Source organism: Artemia sp. Qi Xiang Cuo, chromosome 1 (genome assembly GCF_049724085.1).
Source record: "Artemia sp. Qi Xiang Cuo chromosome 1, ASM4972408v1, whole genome shotgun sequence".
In the NCBI taxonomy this organism is placed as follows: domain Eukaryota; kingdom Metazoa; phylum Arthropoda; class Branchiopoda; order Anostraca; family Artemiidae; genus Artemia; species Artemia sp. Qi Xiang Cuo.
The window spans coordinates 1162500-1178935 of NC_142794.1; the positions used below are offsets into that span (position 1 = coordinate 1162500).

At 35.1% G+C, this 16436-nt stretch overlaps 1 long non-coding RNA gene across 1 annotated transcript in view; it reads right to left on the reverse strand.

Moving 5' to 3' along the window:
* Positions 1 to 10755: 10755 nt before the first annotated feature.
* Positions 10756 to 16436, reverse strand: part of LOC148955883 (uncharacterized) — a 74842-nt gene continuing 69161 nt past the window's right edge. Inside the window, exon 3 of the long non-coding RNA XR_016142086.1 lies at positions 10756 to 10843. This is a non-coding gene — a long non-coding RNA (uncharacterized LOC148955883). The remainder of the gene's footprint in view (positions 10844 to 16436) is intronic.

The following is a 16436-nucleotide window of genomic DNA, read 5'->3' on the forward strand; positions in this document are numbered from 1 at the left end:
GCTTAAATGAAGATATTTATGCAGAGTTTCAACTAGCTATGGATTTTCTTGTGAAAACACACAAAATCAGAAAAAATGATCAATGTTACTTTAGTACCTACGCAATTAGACTAAAAATGAATATATCTATGCAAAGTTTCAACTAGCTATAGCTAAGTTTGCTAAAGACAAGATATTTTTTTGCGAAAACACATAAAATCAGAAAAAATATTAAATTTTAATTTATTATCTCCGCAATTAGAATAAAAATTAAGAGATTTTTTAAGATTTTAAAATATCCTTTTCTAATTTTGCTATATACAAACTTTTTTATTGCGAAATAAAAAAAAATCAGAAAAAATTTTAAATTGTGATTTAGTACTTAAGAAATTCGAATAAAAAGGAGGATATCTATGAACAGTTTCAACTATCTATGGCTAAGTTTACTAAAGACAAGCTATTTTCTTGTCAAAACACACAAAATCAGAAAAAATTTAAAATGTTAATTTATTAACATCGCAATAATGATAAAATTGTAGTTATTTATGACCATTTTCAACTATCTATCGATAAGTTTGATAATGAGAAGCTATTTTCTTGCGAAAACACACAAAATCAGAAAAAATGTTCAATGTTCCTTTAGTACCTACGCAATTAGACTAAAAATGAAGATATCTATTCACAGTTTCAACTAGCTATGGATAAGTTTTGTAAAGACAAGCTATTTTATTGCGAAAACACACAAAATCAGAAAAAATGTTCAATGTTACTTTAGTAACTACTCAATTATAATAAAAATTAATATATTTATGAAAATTTTCAAATAGAAATTAATAAGTTTACTAAAGACAAGCTATTTTCTTGCGAAAACAAACAAAATCAGAAAAAATGTTCAATGTTCCTTTAGTACCTACACAATTAGGCTTAAATGAAGATATTTATGCAGAGTTTCAACTAGCTATAGATTTTCTTGCGAAAACACACAAAATCAGAAAAAAAAATGTTCAATGTTCCTCTAGTACCTACGCAATTAGACTGAAATGAAGATATATATGCAGAGTTTCAACTAGCTATGGATTTTCTTGCGACAAAGACAAGACAAGCTCTTTCTTGACATTGAACATTTTTCTGATTTTGTTTGTGTTTTCGCATGAAAATAGCTTGTCTTTAGCAAACTTAGCCATAGCTAGTTGAAACTCTGCATAGATATCTTCATTTTTAGTCTAATTGCGTAAGTACTAAAGGAACATTGATAATTTTTTCTGATTTTGTGTGTTTTCACAAGAAAATAGCTCGTCTTTAGCAAACTTAGCCATAGCTAGTTGAAACTGTGCATAAATAACTTAAATTTAAGCCCAATTGCGTATTTACTAATGGAACATTTAACATTTTTTCTGATTTTGTGTATTTTCGCAAGAAAATAGTTTGTATTCAGCAAACTTAGCAAAAGCTAGTTGAAACTCTTTATAAATATCTTAATTTTTATTCTAATTGAATAGGTACTAAGGGAACATTGAACATTTTTCTGATTTTGTGTGTTTTCACAAGAAAATAGCTTGTCTTTAGCAAACTTAGCCATAGCTAGTTGAAACTCTGCATAAATATCTTCATTTTTAGTCTAATTGCGTAGGTACTAAAGGAACATTGATCATTTTTTCTGATTTTGTGTGTTTTCACAAGAAAATAGCTTGTCTTTAGCAAACTTAGCCATAGCTAGTTAAAAATCTGCATAAATATCTTCATTTCAGTCTAATTGCGTAGGTACTAGAGGAACATTGAACATTTTTTTTCTGATTTTGTGTGTTTTCGCAAGAAAATAGCTTGTCTTTAGCAAACTTAGCTATAGCTAGTTGAAACTCTGCATAAATATCTTCATTTAAGCCTAATTGTGTAGGTACTAAAGGAACATTGAACATTTTTTTTCTGATTTTGTGTGTTTTCGCGAGAAAATAGCTTGTCTTTAGCAAACTTAGCCATAGCTAGTTGAAACTCTGCATAAATATCTTCATTTAAGCCTAATTGTGTAGGTACTAAAGGAACATTGAACATTTTTTCTGATTTTGTGTGTTTTCACAAGAAAATAGCTTGTCTTTAGTAAACTTAGCCATAGCTAGTTGAAACTCTGCATAAATATCTTCATTTTTAGTCTAATTGCGTAGGTACTAGAGGAACATTGAACATTTTTTTTCTGATTTTGTGTGTTTTCGCAAGAAAATAGCTTGTCTTTACCAAACTTAGCCATAGCTAGTTGAAACTCTGAATAGATATCTTCATTTTTAGTCTAATTGCGTAGGTACTAAAGGAACATTGATCATTTTTTCTGATTTTGTGTGTTTTCGCAAGAAAATAGCTTGTCTTTAGTAAACTTAGCCATAGCTAGTTGAAACTCGGCATAAATATCTTCATTTTTAGTCTAATTGTGTAGGTACTAGAGGAACATTGAAAATTTTTTCTGATTTTGTGTGTTTTCGCAAGAAAATATCTTGTCTTTAATAAACTTAGCCATAGTTAGTTGAAACTCTGAATAAATATCTTCATTTTTAGTCTAATTTAGTATGTACTAAAGGAACATTTAACATTTTTTCTGATTTTGTGTGTTTTCACAAGAAAATAGCTTGTCTTTAGCAAACTTAGCCATAGCTAGTTGAAACTCTGCATAAATATCTTAATTTTTAGTCTAATTGCGTAGGTACTAAAGGAACATTGATCATTTTTCTGATTTTGTGTGTTTTCACAAGAAAATAGCTTGTCTTTAGCAAACTTAGCCATAGCTAGTTGAAACTCTGCATAGATATCTTCATTTTTAGTCTAATTGCGTTTGTACTAAATGAACATTGATAATTTTTTTTTTATTTTGTGTTTTTTTACATGAAAATAGATTGTGTTTAGAAAACTTAGCCATAGATAGTTGAAACTCTGCATAAATATCTACATTTTTAGTATAATTGAGTAGGTACTAAAGGAACATTGATAATTTTTTCTGATTTTGTGTGTTTTCACAAGAAAATAGCTTGTCTTTAGAAAACTTAGCCATAGCTAGTTGAAACTCTGCATAAATATCTTCATTTTAGTCTAATTGTGTAGGTACTATAGGAACATTGAACATTTTTTTCTGATTGTTTATATGTTAACACTAAAATGGATGGTCCTTAGCAATCCGAGCCCTAGCTAGTTTAAACTCTGCATAAATATCGTCATTTATAGTCTAATTGTGTAGTTACTATGTGAAAATTGATAATTTTTTCTGTGTTTGTGGTTGTTCGCTATAAAATATCTTGTCTTTAGCAAACTTAGCCATAGCTAGTTGAAACTCTACATAAATATCTTCATTTAGGCCTAATTGCGTAGGTACTAAAGGAACATGTGTGTCTCTGTGGGTGTGTCTGTGTTTGTGTCTCTGTGTGTGTGTGTCTCTGTGTGTTTGTCTCTGTGTCTGTGCATGTGTGTGTGTGTGTGTGTGTGTGTGTATGTATTTTTGTGTGTGTGTGTTTGTCTGTCTGTGTGTCTGTGTTTGTGTTTGTGTTTGTATTTGTTTATTTTTGTGAGTGTTTTTTTTTCTGTTTGTTTGTGTTTTTTTGTTTTTATTTTTGTGTGTTTATTTCTGAAAGTGTGTATGTGTATGTGTGTTTTGTGTGTGTGTGTGTGTGTGTGGGTGTGTGTTTGTATTTTTGTGTTTGTTTTTGTGTGTGTTGTGTGTGTGTGTATGTGTGTGTGTGTGTGTGTAAGTTTTTGTGTGTGTGTTAGTTTTGGCGTGTGTGTGTTAGTTTTCGTGTGTGTGTAAGTTTTTGTGTGTGCGGGTTTGTTAGAGTGAGTGAGTTTAATTTTTTTCTCGTGTGTGTAAGTTTTTGTGTGCATTTAATTGATTCTTTGATTGGTTGTTTTATCGATATGAGTTTGGTTTTTGTGTGTGTGTGTGTGTGTGTGTGTGTGTATTAGTGTGTGCGTGTGTAATTTTTGGAGTGTGTGTGTGTGTAAGTTTTTGTGTGTGTGTGTAAGTTTTCGTGTGTGTGCGTAAGTTTTCGTGTGTGTGTGTGTGTGTAAGTTTTTGTGTGTGTGTGTGTGTGTGTAAGTTTGTGTGTGTGTGTAAGTTTTTGAGTGTGTGTGTTAGTTTTGTGTGTGTGTGTGTGTGTGTGTAAGTTTGTGTGTGTGTAAGTTTTTGTGTGTGTGTGTGTGTGTTAGTTTTTGAGTGTGTGTGTGAGTTTTTGTGTGTGTGTGTGTTTGTGTGAGTTTTTGAGTGTCTAAGATCTTGTGTGTGTAAGTTTTTAAGTGTGTGTATATGTTTTAATGTGTGTGTGTATAAGTTGTTGAGTGAGTGTAAGTTTTATTGTGAATGTGTAAGTTTTTTTGTGTGTGTGTGTGTGTGTGTGTGTGTAAGTTTTTGTGTGTGTGTGTAATTTTTTGCGTGTGTGTGTAAGTTTTAGTGTGTGTGTGTGTAAGTTTTGTGTGTGTGTGTAAGTTTTTATGCGTGTGTGTAAGTTTTTGTGTGTGTGTGTAAGTTTTTGTGTGTCTAAGCTTTTGCGTGTGGATATATGTTTTTTTTGTGCGTGTTGTAGTTTGTGTGTGTGTGTGTGTGTGTGTGTGTGTGTGTTATTTTTTTTTTGTGTATGTTTTGTGTGTGTGTGTGTGTATTTTTTTGTGTGTGTGTGTGTGTTTGTGTGTTTTTGTGTGTGTAAGTTTTGGCGTGTGTGTGTAAGTTTTCGTGTGTGTGTGTGTAATTTTTGTGTGTGTGTGTGTGTGTGTGTAAGTTTCTGTGCGTGTGTGTGTGTGAGTCTTTGTGTTCATGTGTAAGTTTTTGTGTATGTGTGTGTGTGTGTGTGTGTGTAAGTGTTTGTGTGTGTGTAAGTTTTGGCGTGTGTGTGTTTGAGTTTTTTTTTTGTTAATGTGTATGTTTTTTTGTATTTGTTTGTGTGTGTATGTTTTTGTGTGTGTGTTAGTTTTGGCGTGTGTGTGTGTGAGTTTTCGTGTGTGTGTGTGTGTGTAATTTTTGTGTTTGTGTTTGTTTTTAATTTTTTGTGTTCATTTAAGTTTTTGTTTGCATGTTATTTTTAGTGTGAATGTTTTTGTTTTTGTGTGTGTGTGTGTGTGTATGTTTGTGTTTGTGTGTGTGTGTGTGTAAGTTTTGGCGTGTGTGTGAATTTTTTCGTGTGTGTGTGTGTGTAAGTGTTCTTGTGCATTTGTATTTTTTTTTGTGTGTATGGTTTGTAGGGTGTGTGTCAGTTTTCGTGTGTGTATGTGTTAGTTTTTTGTGTGTGTGTGTGTGTAAGTTTTTGTGCGTGTGTGTGTGAGTTTTTTTGTGTTCATGTGTAAGTTTTTGTGTGTATGTGTGTGTGTGTGTCATTTTTCGTGTGTGTGTATGTTTTTGTGTGTGTGTGTGTGTGTTTTAGTGTGTGTGTGTGTGTAAGTTTTGTGTGTGTGTGTGTGTGTGTGTGTAAGTTTTTGTGTGCATTTAAGTTTTTGTGTGCATGTAAGTTTTCGTGTGCATGTGTAGGTTTTTGTGTGCTTCCCAAATCATAATTTTCTGAAAGGACACACCTATGAAAGGCTAAGAAATCTAGCTTAGAAAAGTCAAAAATAGCAAATTAACCATCCCAAATCATAGGTTTCAGTCAACACACACCTACGAATGGCTATGAAATCCTGCTCAGAAAAGTCAAAAAATATCAACCCCCACACCCCCAAATCATAGATTTCAGACATCACACACCTACGAAAGACTAAGAAATCCGGTAATGAAAAGTCAGAAATAGAAAATTACATATCCCAAATCATAGGTTTCAGACAACACTCACCTATGAACGGCTAAGAAACCTAGCTCAGAAAAGTCAAAAATAACAAACTAGTCATCCCAAACTATAGGTTTCAGACAACAAACACCTATGAAAGGCTAAGAAATCCAGCTCAGAAAAGTCAAAAGTAGCAATCCACCCACCCCAAATCATAGGTTTCAGACACTACACACCTATGAAAGACTAAGAAATCCAACTCAGAAAAGCCTTAAATATCAAACAACACATCCCAAATCATAGGTTTCAGACACCACAAACCTACGAAAGACTAAGAAATACGGTTATGAAAAGTCGTAAATAGCAAATTACACATCCCAAACTATTGGTTTCAGACAACATTCACCTACGAAATACTAGAAAACCTTAGCTCAGAAAAGCCTGAAATAGCAAACTACACATCCCAAATCATAATTTTCTGACAACACATACCTATTAAAGGCTAAGAAACCTAGCTCAGAAAAGTCGAAAATAGCAAACTACACATCCCAAATCATATGTTTCAGAAACTACACACATATGAAAGACTAAGAAATACAACTCAGAATAGACCGAAAGAGTAATTTACATATCCCATATCATACGTTTCAGACAGCATTCACCTAGGAAATACTAAGAAACCTTAGCTCAGAAAAGTCTGAAATAGCCAACTACTCATCTCAAACTCGAAGTTTCAGACAACAAACACCTATGAGTGACTAAGAATCCTAGCTCTAAAAAGTCCAAAAAGCCAACTACACCTCCCAAATCATAATTTTCTGAAAGGACACACATATGATAGGCTAAGAAATCAAGCTCAGAAAAGTCAAAAATAGCAAATTAACCATCCCAAATCATAGGTTTCAGTCAACACACACCTACGAATGGCTATGAAATCCAGCTCAGAAAAGTAAAAAAAATAGCAACCCACACATCCCAAATCATAGGTTTCAAGCACCACACACCTACGAAAGACTAAGAAATCCGGTTATGAAAAGTCGGAAATAGCAAATTACATATCCCAAACTATATGTTTCAGACAACAAACACCTATGAAAGGTTAAGAAATCCAGCTCAGAAAAGTCAAAAGTAGCAATCCACCCACCCCAAATCATAGGTTTCAGACACTACACACCTATGAAAGACTAAGAAATCCAACTCAGAAAAGCCTGAAATAACAACCCACACATCCCAAATCATAGGTTTCAGACATCACACAACTACGAAAGACTAAGAAATCCGGTTATGAAAAGTCAAGAAATAGCAAATTACACATCCCAAACTATTGGTTTCAGACAACATTCACCTACGAAATACTAGAAAACCTTAGCTCAGAAAAGCCTGAAATAGCAAACTACACATCCCAAATCATAAAGTTCTGACAACACATACCTATGAAAGGCTAAGAAACCTAGCTCAGAAAAGTCGAAAATAGCAAACTACACATCCCAAATCGTAGGTTTCAGACACTACACACCTATGAAAGACTAAGAAATCAAAATCAGAAAAGCCCCAAAAAGTAATTTACATAAACCAAATCATAAGTTTCAGACAGCATTCACCTACGAAATACTAAGAAACCTTAGCTCAGAAAAGTCTGAAATAGCCAACTACTCATCCCAAACTCGAAGTTTCAGACAACAAACACCTATGAGTGACTAAGAATCCTAGCTCTGAAAAGTCCAAAAAGCAAACTACACCTCCCAAGTAATAATTTTCTGAAAGGACACACATATGATAGGCTAAGAAATCTAGATCAGAAAAGTCTAACATAGCAAAGTAACCATCCCAAATCATAGGTTTCAGTCAACACACACCTACGAATGGCTAAGAAATCCAGCTCAGAAAAGTCAAAAAAATAGCAATCCCACACATCCCAAATCATAGGTTTCAGACACCACACACCTACGAAAGACTAAGAAATCATGTTATTAAAAGTCTGAAATAGCAAATTAAAAATCCCAAATCATAGGTTTCAGACAACACTCACCTATGAAAGCCTAAGAAACCTAGGTCAGAAAATTCAAAAATAGCAAACTAGTCATCCCAAACTATAGGTTTCAGACAACAAACACCTATGAAAGGCTAAGAAATCCAGCTCAGAAAAGTCAAAAGTAGCAATCCACCCATCCCAAATCATAGGTTTCATACAACACACACCTATGAAAGACTAAGAAATCCAGCTCAGAAAAGTCAAAAATAGCAAACAACAAAACCCAAATCATCGGATTCAGTCAACACACACCAACGAAAGACTAAGAAACCTAGCTCAGAAAAGTCAAAAATAGCAAACTACTCATCCCAAACTATTGGTTTCAGACAACATTCACCTACGAAATACTAGAAAATCTTAGCTCATAAAAGCCTGAAATAGCAAACTACACATCCAAAATCATTATGTTCTGACAAAGCATACCTATGAAAGGCTAAGAAATCCAGCTCATAAAAGTTGAAAATAGCAAACTACACATCCCAAATCATAGGTTTCAGACACCACACTCCTAGGGAAGACTAAGAAATCCAACTCAGAAAAGTCAAAAATAGCAAACTACATATCCCAAATCATAAGTTTCACTCAACACACACCAACGAAAGGCTAAGAAACCTAGCTCATAAAAGCCTGAAATAGCAAACTACTCATCCCAAACTATTGGTTTCAGACAACATTCACCTAGGAAATACTAGGAAACCTTAGCTCAGAAAAGCCTGAAGTAGCAAACTACACATCCCAAATCATAGGTTTCAGACAATACACATCAACGAAAGACGGGGGCTCGGGGAGAGCGTGGGAGGGGGGGGGGGGCCGTTGGGGGTCGGTGGGCAGGGGGGAGCTCGGGGGGCCCGTGGGGGACGGGTGGAGGGCCTGTGGGGTCCAGAGAGGGCCTTTGGGTGTCAGGGTAGGCCTTTGGAGTACCGGGAGGGTCTTTGGGTGCCTGGGGGACAGTTGGGGACCGGTGGAGGGCCTTTGGGACCCCTTTGGTCCTTTGGGAACTTGATGGGCCGTTGGGGGGCCCGGGGATGGCATTTGGGGCACAGGGAGGGCCTTTGGGGCGCCGGTGGCCCTTTGGGAGCTTGGGGGCCTTTGAGTGTCCGGGGGGCAGTTGGGGGCCTGGGGGACATTTGGGGACCGGTGGAGGGCCTTTGGGAGCTTGGGGGCCTTTGAGGTCCGGGGGCTTCCTTCGGGGTTGGGGTAGGAGGATTGGAACCCTTTGGGGTTGGGTTAGAGGACCTCACAACACTGTTCAAATGAAACTTGTGTATTATAACGACCACAGAGTTTCACCATTAAATTCTCTTCTAAAATCTCTTCAAAATCTTCTTTTAAAATGTCTCTATTTGTTTCGCCGAAATAGTTCCATAACCTGTCTAAAACGGTTTCGCCCAAATAATCCCTAAACGCAAATTCAGCGTGTTCCTTTGTTATTGGCATCTCTGCGCTAACGCATTTCAAATTAATAGGAAACCTTTTCGCGCGCTAAAACAATTCATCGCTAAGATGTTTCTTGCCTAATTGTTTCCATGTCCTTTGGTTATTAATATCCTTTGGAGTTCGACCAGTAGAACTGTTCCCGAGGCAAAGACATTAATGATTTGGATCTATTCCTGGAGAAATGTTTCTAGGCGAAAATTTTTAAAGTCTGACAGATGATGTCATTGATTGATTGATCTGTCAAGAAAGGGGAAATTAATTTGTTGTTTCTAAGGGGAATTATTGATTCACGATAGGTGAATTGAGGTCGACAGCACAGGTGCTACTCGTGACAGGACCACGTGGTTTATGGTTTTCCAAGTGAGAAAGTTCCTGTTTTTCAAATTCTCACTGACAAAAACCATAAAACATCCATAATTTGATGTTGAAATCCGAGAAAAAACATCAAATAAATCGAACAACACACATAACCATCCATTAAAAAAACCATAAATGTGACAAAATTCATTCTTTTCCATGTGACAAAGTTCCTGTTTTTTCATTCTCACTGAGAAAACCATAAACCACGTGGTTCTGTCACGAGCTTTAGGGTCACCTCTACTTACAACAAAGAATTATGGAACGCAGGCCACCCAGAACGCATTATATTAAACAGCAAACCTAAACTAAATACCTCTATATATTAAATACTTATTGAAAATATACCTAAAACATAGTTTATTTCACTCAGACTAGGCAAACTGTAACCGAATACGAGAGAAAAACAAATTATCTCAGATTCAACAAAGCAAACTTGTATAAACATCAACAAGAAGAAGAACAGTAAGGAAATCTTTCGCAAGACAGTGTAATTCTACATTTGAATGAATATTTCAAACCTATGTCCAAGGGCCGTCATCAGCAAAACACAAATAGCAAACTTCTCGATTGTGTTCTGGATAATACGGAAGTGCCGAAAATATCAGACAATTTTGAGACTTTACCAATTGATTAGGTTAACATCTACCAAATCATATTATTGAGTTAGGACTAAAGTGAATACACCATTCGATGCCTTTTTTAATGCTGATTACGAATATAATAAGCATTCGTATATATGTCAATATATATGTCATATATATATGTCAATTCAGGGTTAGGTTGGGTTAGGTTAGGTATAGCCTATGTAGGGGGGGGGGGGGGCTGAAACTCAATAACAATATAAATGATTATTAAATTAATAATCAGCAAAAAAAAAGGCATCAAATGGTGTATTCACTTTATTCCTAACTCAAAAATATGATTTGGTAGATATTGACCATTGATTAAGCTGGGTCAATAGAAAAAAAAAAAAAAATCCCTCAAACTTTCAAAAATCTGCATGTTGCGGTTTGATTATAGGCAGCCGCACTTTGTAGATGATAATATACAACGTATCTAACTCAAAACTTGAATAGTGTACATAAAGTGTTTTGTTCTTGCGGAACTGATACACATTTCAAATACATTATTCCGTGTTGGCCACTATTAAATAGATTTTCCTGGTGGTTGGGCGGACACGCGATAATGATGGCTGCCTGCTAGTCCACCTTTTCCTCCCACTCGAGATGACATCACGTCTAGACATCCAATTCGAACGGCTAAAGAATCTCGGAAATAAAACTGGAGATCGCGGAAACCGGATAATCAAGAACTAAAAAAAAAGTCGGAAAAAGAAAATTGTGAAACGTAAACATTTGCATATTGGTTTTAGAAGGGTTAACGTCTTTAATTAGTAGATCATATCTAAATGACCCAGGCATTCAATCGTGTGGGCCTAATTAACCAAGTAAAATGAAAACAAATTGTGAAGAAGAAAAAATGAGGATGATTCCAGTCAGTGGAAAAAGAAAGATGTATATGCAGATATTTTGACCCTCCTCAGTGCGCAAAAGTAAATATGCTAAAGAGTAAAAAAATTACTGATGAAGCTCCCAAGGACAGAACAAAAAAAGACCATCAAAACAAAAACTCCATTAAAATAAACACTAAATTGGGTTTTTAGGCCTTATATTTTGTCCTTAGTACTTTTACCCGCATATTTTTTACTATATACTTAATTTTTTTGCACTGAGCCCGGTTCAAGTTCTAGTTCTTTAATAATCAATAAAAAAGAAATTCACAAAACTATCAAATTAAAATCTCTAATAATCAATAAAAGAAATTCACAAAACTATCAAATTAATGACTTATATTAAGGTTACTCGCGTGGGTTATATACTCAAGAATAAATAACACTATCTCCAAAAACGGGAATAAAAACATAGCTCTTCAACTCTCCACATGGCAATAAAAACAAAACGCCCAATAAATTCAAAATAACCAAATAAAAAATAAATAAAATGAGGAGCTTCCATCCAGAATTAAAGTTAAATTAATAGCTGCTAGTCAAATGATTCTTTAAATAACTTTATTATTTTATTATAAATAAGTTCTATTTATTTATAAAATAAAAATAATTTTTATTTTCGCAGATATTTCGATCAAAATATCTGCCTATTTATAATTTTTTTTTTTTTAGCTGGAATAATCCTACCTAGCCAGTGTGGTCTTGGAAATTATTTATTAAAAAAAGTAAAATATAATAAGAAAATTGAGCTTAATAAAAGAATTTGAAAAGCTGAAGCATTAAATTGACGATCTTTTAAGCGGCTATGTTTACAATAGCTGTTCAATATCTGATTGGTCGGTTTCGGATTAATTTTGTAAATAAAATGGTCCTTAAGAAGTTTTATCTCAAGTGACCGCAGAAGGTGGGGAAGATATTCTGTAACTTACATCTTTGAGATCACCTATTAACAATAACTTCTTATTTGTTCTACGTCTAATTAGTTTATCTTCTATTAATATCGTAAATCACAGATGCGCTGTTAAAACCTATTATGTAAGCTGACCATAAGGGGGGGGGAGAAGCGTAGGGAGAATTCTCTATCATTGACACAATGTTCCCCAAGGTTCCTATCATCTGGTGCCCTCCCGAGGCTCGATTGAATTCACACCTATACACAAACATAAATGCACACAGTCAAAATCTCAAAGAGTAAGGGGATATCAGGCTATTTCCTTCGGCACTTGTTAATTATGTGGAACACACCCAAGAAGTGAAGCTAAGTGACGTTAATCTCAATGAAATATACCAAAATACGATGATAATATAATACTTTAGAAACAACATTATGGAAACTACAACAAAGAATTATGGAAAGCCCGCCGCGAAGAACACAATATATTAAATACCCAACCTAATTTAACGCAACATAGCATAACCCCTAAGCATCTCTATATATTAAATATTTAGTTAAAATATGACTGCATCGCAGTTTTTCTCCGCAAAGAGAAGAGCAAAACGCAGGATAAACCCTTACAAAGAGAAGAGCAAAGCGCAGGATAAACCCTTACAAAGAGAAGAGCAAAACGCGTGATAAACCCTTACAAAGAGACGAGCAAAACACGAGATAAACCCTTACAAAGAGAAGAGCAAAACGCGAGATAAACCCTTACAAAGAGAAGAGCAAAACGCAGGATAAACCCTTACAAAGAGAAGAGCAAAACACAGGATAAACCCTTACAAAGAGAAGAGCAAAACGCAGGATAAACCCTTACAAAGAGAAGATCAAAGCTCAGGATAAACCATTACAAAGAGCCGAGCAAAACTCAGGATAAACCCTTATAAAGCGAAGAGCAAAACGCAGTATAAACCCTTACAAAGAGAAGAGCAAAACGCAGGATAAAACCTTACAAATTGGCTTTCGAGGGGTTAGCCCCTTTAAGTAGTGGGTAAAAATTGAATGATTCATGGGATGAGAATATTTAGTCATCTGGCTACTCTGGGGAGAAAATATGTAAGATAACTAAATATCTTAGAGCGGTTCATCTGAGTTGGCCTGAGTGAAGTTAAGTCCTAACAAGATGAAGTGGTGAAGTGATTGTAACGGCCGTAGGTAGCTTAGGGCTTGTTAGGTAAGTTTAACATAAACAAGGAGGAAGTCTACAGCTATTTCACTCAGTCGAGGTGCGTTTACTTCTTTCAAAGTGCATAATGAAGCGACACGGTCAACTTTTTCAGACGATGAGGAGTTGAAGACGCATAGCTTCGGAATGGAGTACATCACTTGCATACCTGCGAGAGATTGGTCACTTTGAAGGAATCTCCTTTATTGGAGGGGGAGACTTGAAAACTTCTGAAAATATGCTTTTTTTAAAAAAATTTCAAGATCCTACCCATTTCTTCATTTCACTATTTAGATTTTGCAGTCAGCATATCCGAGACTGTCACTAAGACGCGTCATCTATGAATACAAGTTTTATTGAAGTACCGTAGCTAGAAATCAAAAAAGGGAAATAAACAATTGCCCGGAATTCTTCTCTAAGAATTATCAACTAATGGGAGTTAAAAAACTAATCGAGCTACATAAATTCGCAGTACGCTGCAAAAAAAGCCAAACAAATTAAAAAGTTAAACATCTTTAAGTTAAAAATGTTCTCATAAAATGTTCCACAACAAAATATTTTTCACTTTTGCAATTTTCCACTGTTTTCCACTTGTATAAATTTATGCATAGCGTTTTCGGTGAATAAAGTCAAGTCAAAGCCAGCTAAAACAGCCTTACTTACTTTAATTTTTAAACAATTTGTTTGACAGTATTACAGTGTTACAAGACAGCGTAAACAGAAAAATTCCCATTGATTATTTACCAGACATATTGTCAAAAGTTGATCGCAGTTCAATATCAATATACACAACCGGGAAAAAAACTTAGTAGGAATTAACTGAAATTATGTGAGCACTGTTCGTTTACTTGGAAAGCGATGACCTATACTGTATTGTGAAGAAGGGTATGCCGATAAGGATGCATCTAGGGAGATACGAAAGTCACCAACTAGTACAGAATGATGGGTGGGGGATATATGCTTTGATTCTGACCCAGTTTGGTTGAGATACGATAGTCCCTTCTGCTAGACGTCCTAATGGCAAGAATTTAATAATCCCCCCCATTTTCTTCCTCACGACGTTCACATCTGGTCAAAACGCCAGATAGACCATCCCGGCAAGAACAACCTGTAGTTTTTACTTCCCAAGGATTTTGGTTGAAATCCAACCCCCTATTCTTGTACAAGCCCTAATGACGTGAATTTAGAGAGCCCTTCCCTTTACTCCTCCTCCGAAGAAGATGGATTGTAGGTGGATGCCTAAAAGCCCAACTGGGACGCTTAATTTTGCTTCCTACGAAGTTTTATTGAAAACTGACGACCTCTTTTCCTAGATGCCTTCATAAAAACAATTAAGGAACCACCCTTCCACTATAGTCGGATCAGATACGGACGTCAAAGAAGTAAAGCCATAGCGCTTATCCTTACTTTTTTACCATTTTTATAGCTGAAATACAGCAATTTCTTCTGGCAGATGTTCTGATGACAATAATTGAGGGGTCCTCTCTTTGTATCCCCACAAAGTTGAGATAAAGTGCTGATCTCCAAAAGACATAAACAGGACACTAGGTTCACTTCCGGCAAATATTGGTCCAACTCCGACAACCCATTGTTAGATACCCAATGACAAGAATTTAGGGATCCCCCTCCCCTCACGTGGCAAGTAGAGGTTGGATTCACTCTGGACTGCCCAAATGCAGAGATAGAAAACGAGCTTAGTTTCAAATCAAGTTTGGCTGAGATATGAAAAACACTTTTGGCCGATATGGAAATGACAAGAATTTGCTAACCCGACCCCTTCCTTTCTCATCTCTATGAATTGGATGACAGCCAGACTTATTTTTAGTCTATTTCTGGTTCGAAAACTTATAGACCTATGCATGCAGAATTTCAGAAGGTTTGATAAAAACAAAAAACTTCCTTTATATATAAAAAAAACCATTTGGGATTGCCAAATTTATCTTTCCAAAATTATTTCCTTGAAATCTAGAATGAACACAAAATTTTCAATCTCAGATCTCAGAATTCGACGTTAAATAATCTTTAAGAAGTTTAATTTTAGTAAGAAAGGTTTTGTTTTATTTTTTTTGTCTATTATAGAAAGATAGGATTTCAATTTTGTGAAAAATTGCTGGAAATTTTAACACGTCAGAAAAACTTTTCTTCTCTGTTTCATTATTATTATTCATACCGTATTTTGTTTCCAAATTTCCATCTATTATTCTTATCGAGCTATACACACCGTCGATTGCGATAATAAAAAGCCGAAAAGCACAAACATAACAGCAGTAGTGCTGCTCCACAACAAAATTATCCCCCCCCCACAAAAAAAACATAATCCAACTAATTGTCACCCACAAAATTGCGAACAGGCCATAAAACCAGAAATAAATACTACCGTAACTAAATTATGGTAGTTTAGATTAGCACTAACCCTACAAGATGCATCCAATAAGTGAGACAACTAGTTCGTAAATTCAGTTTAAGGTAGAATCCCCTGCCCACAAACCGTCTTAACATCCTTTTTAAATTTTACCGTTTCCGAGTTCTTTACCTCAATCAATCAATCAATCAATCAATTTTTATTCAATTAATAAACACAACAAAATACACTTCAATATAAATTCCCCCGTAAGGCTCTATGGCCAGGAAAAAACAGGGGAGACCTGTTTCCCCTCCTCACTCCATTCCTGGATATTTGATTTTTCAAGCTCGATCTTAATATTTTTTTCCCAATTTGCATACTCTTTCTTCATTCCAAACAAAAGAAAACTGTTTGATCTAAAATACCTTTCATTTTAAATGGTCAGGTTTGTCATTGCGAGCGTTTTTCTTTATACGCCTTAAACATCCTAGCACTTGTAATTGGTCCACTATCAACCAAAATTTTATCATTGAGACCAAGTCTACAATTTTTTAGCGGCTATAGACCCATATCGCCATTCAAAAGATACAAATTTTGTTGCTAATGAAGCAAGTTTCAAAGGAAGTATTTCCGGAAGATTATGTGAATTTTAATTAGTTTTTAGCATTGGAATAAAGCGTTATCCCGTTTTCAAGATAGAAATTTTCCAACTGAAAACATCTAAATAATAATTTCAATTCATTTTTATGAATGTGCAGTACGTATTGTAAGATAAGAAAATATTTATTATTTATACTTTATTAATAAAATGGGATAGGGTAATAATCTTGTTGGCGTCATAGCTAGTTTATAAGGGAGTATTTCTGTGAGATTGCCATAGCTTTAACGTATTTTTCACTATTGGATTAGCATATTGTCAGGACTGTAGCAGGGGGTGGGGAGAGAGGACGGC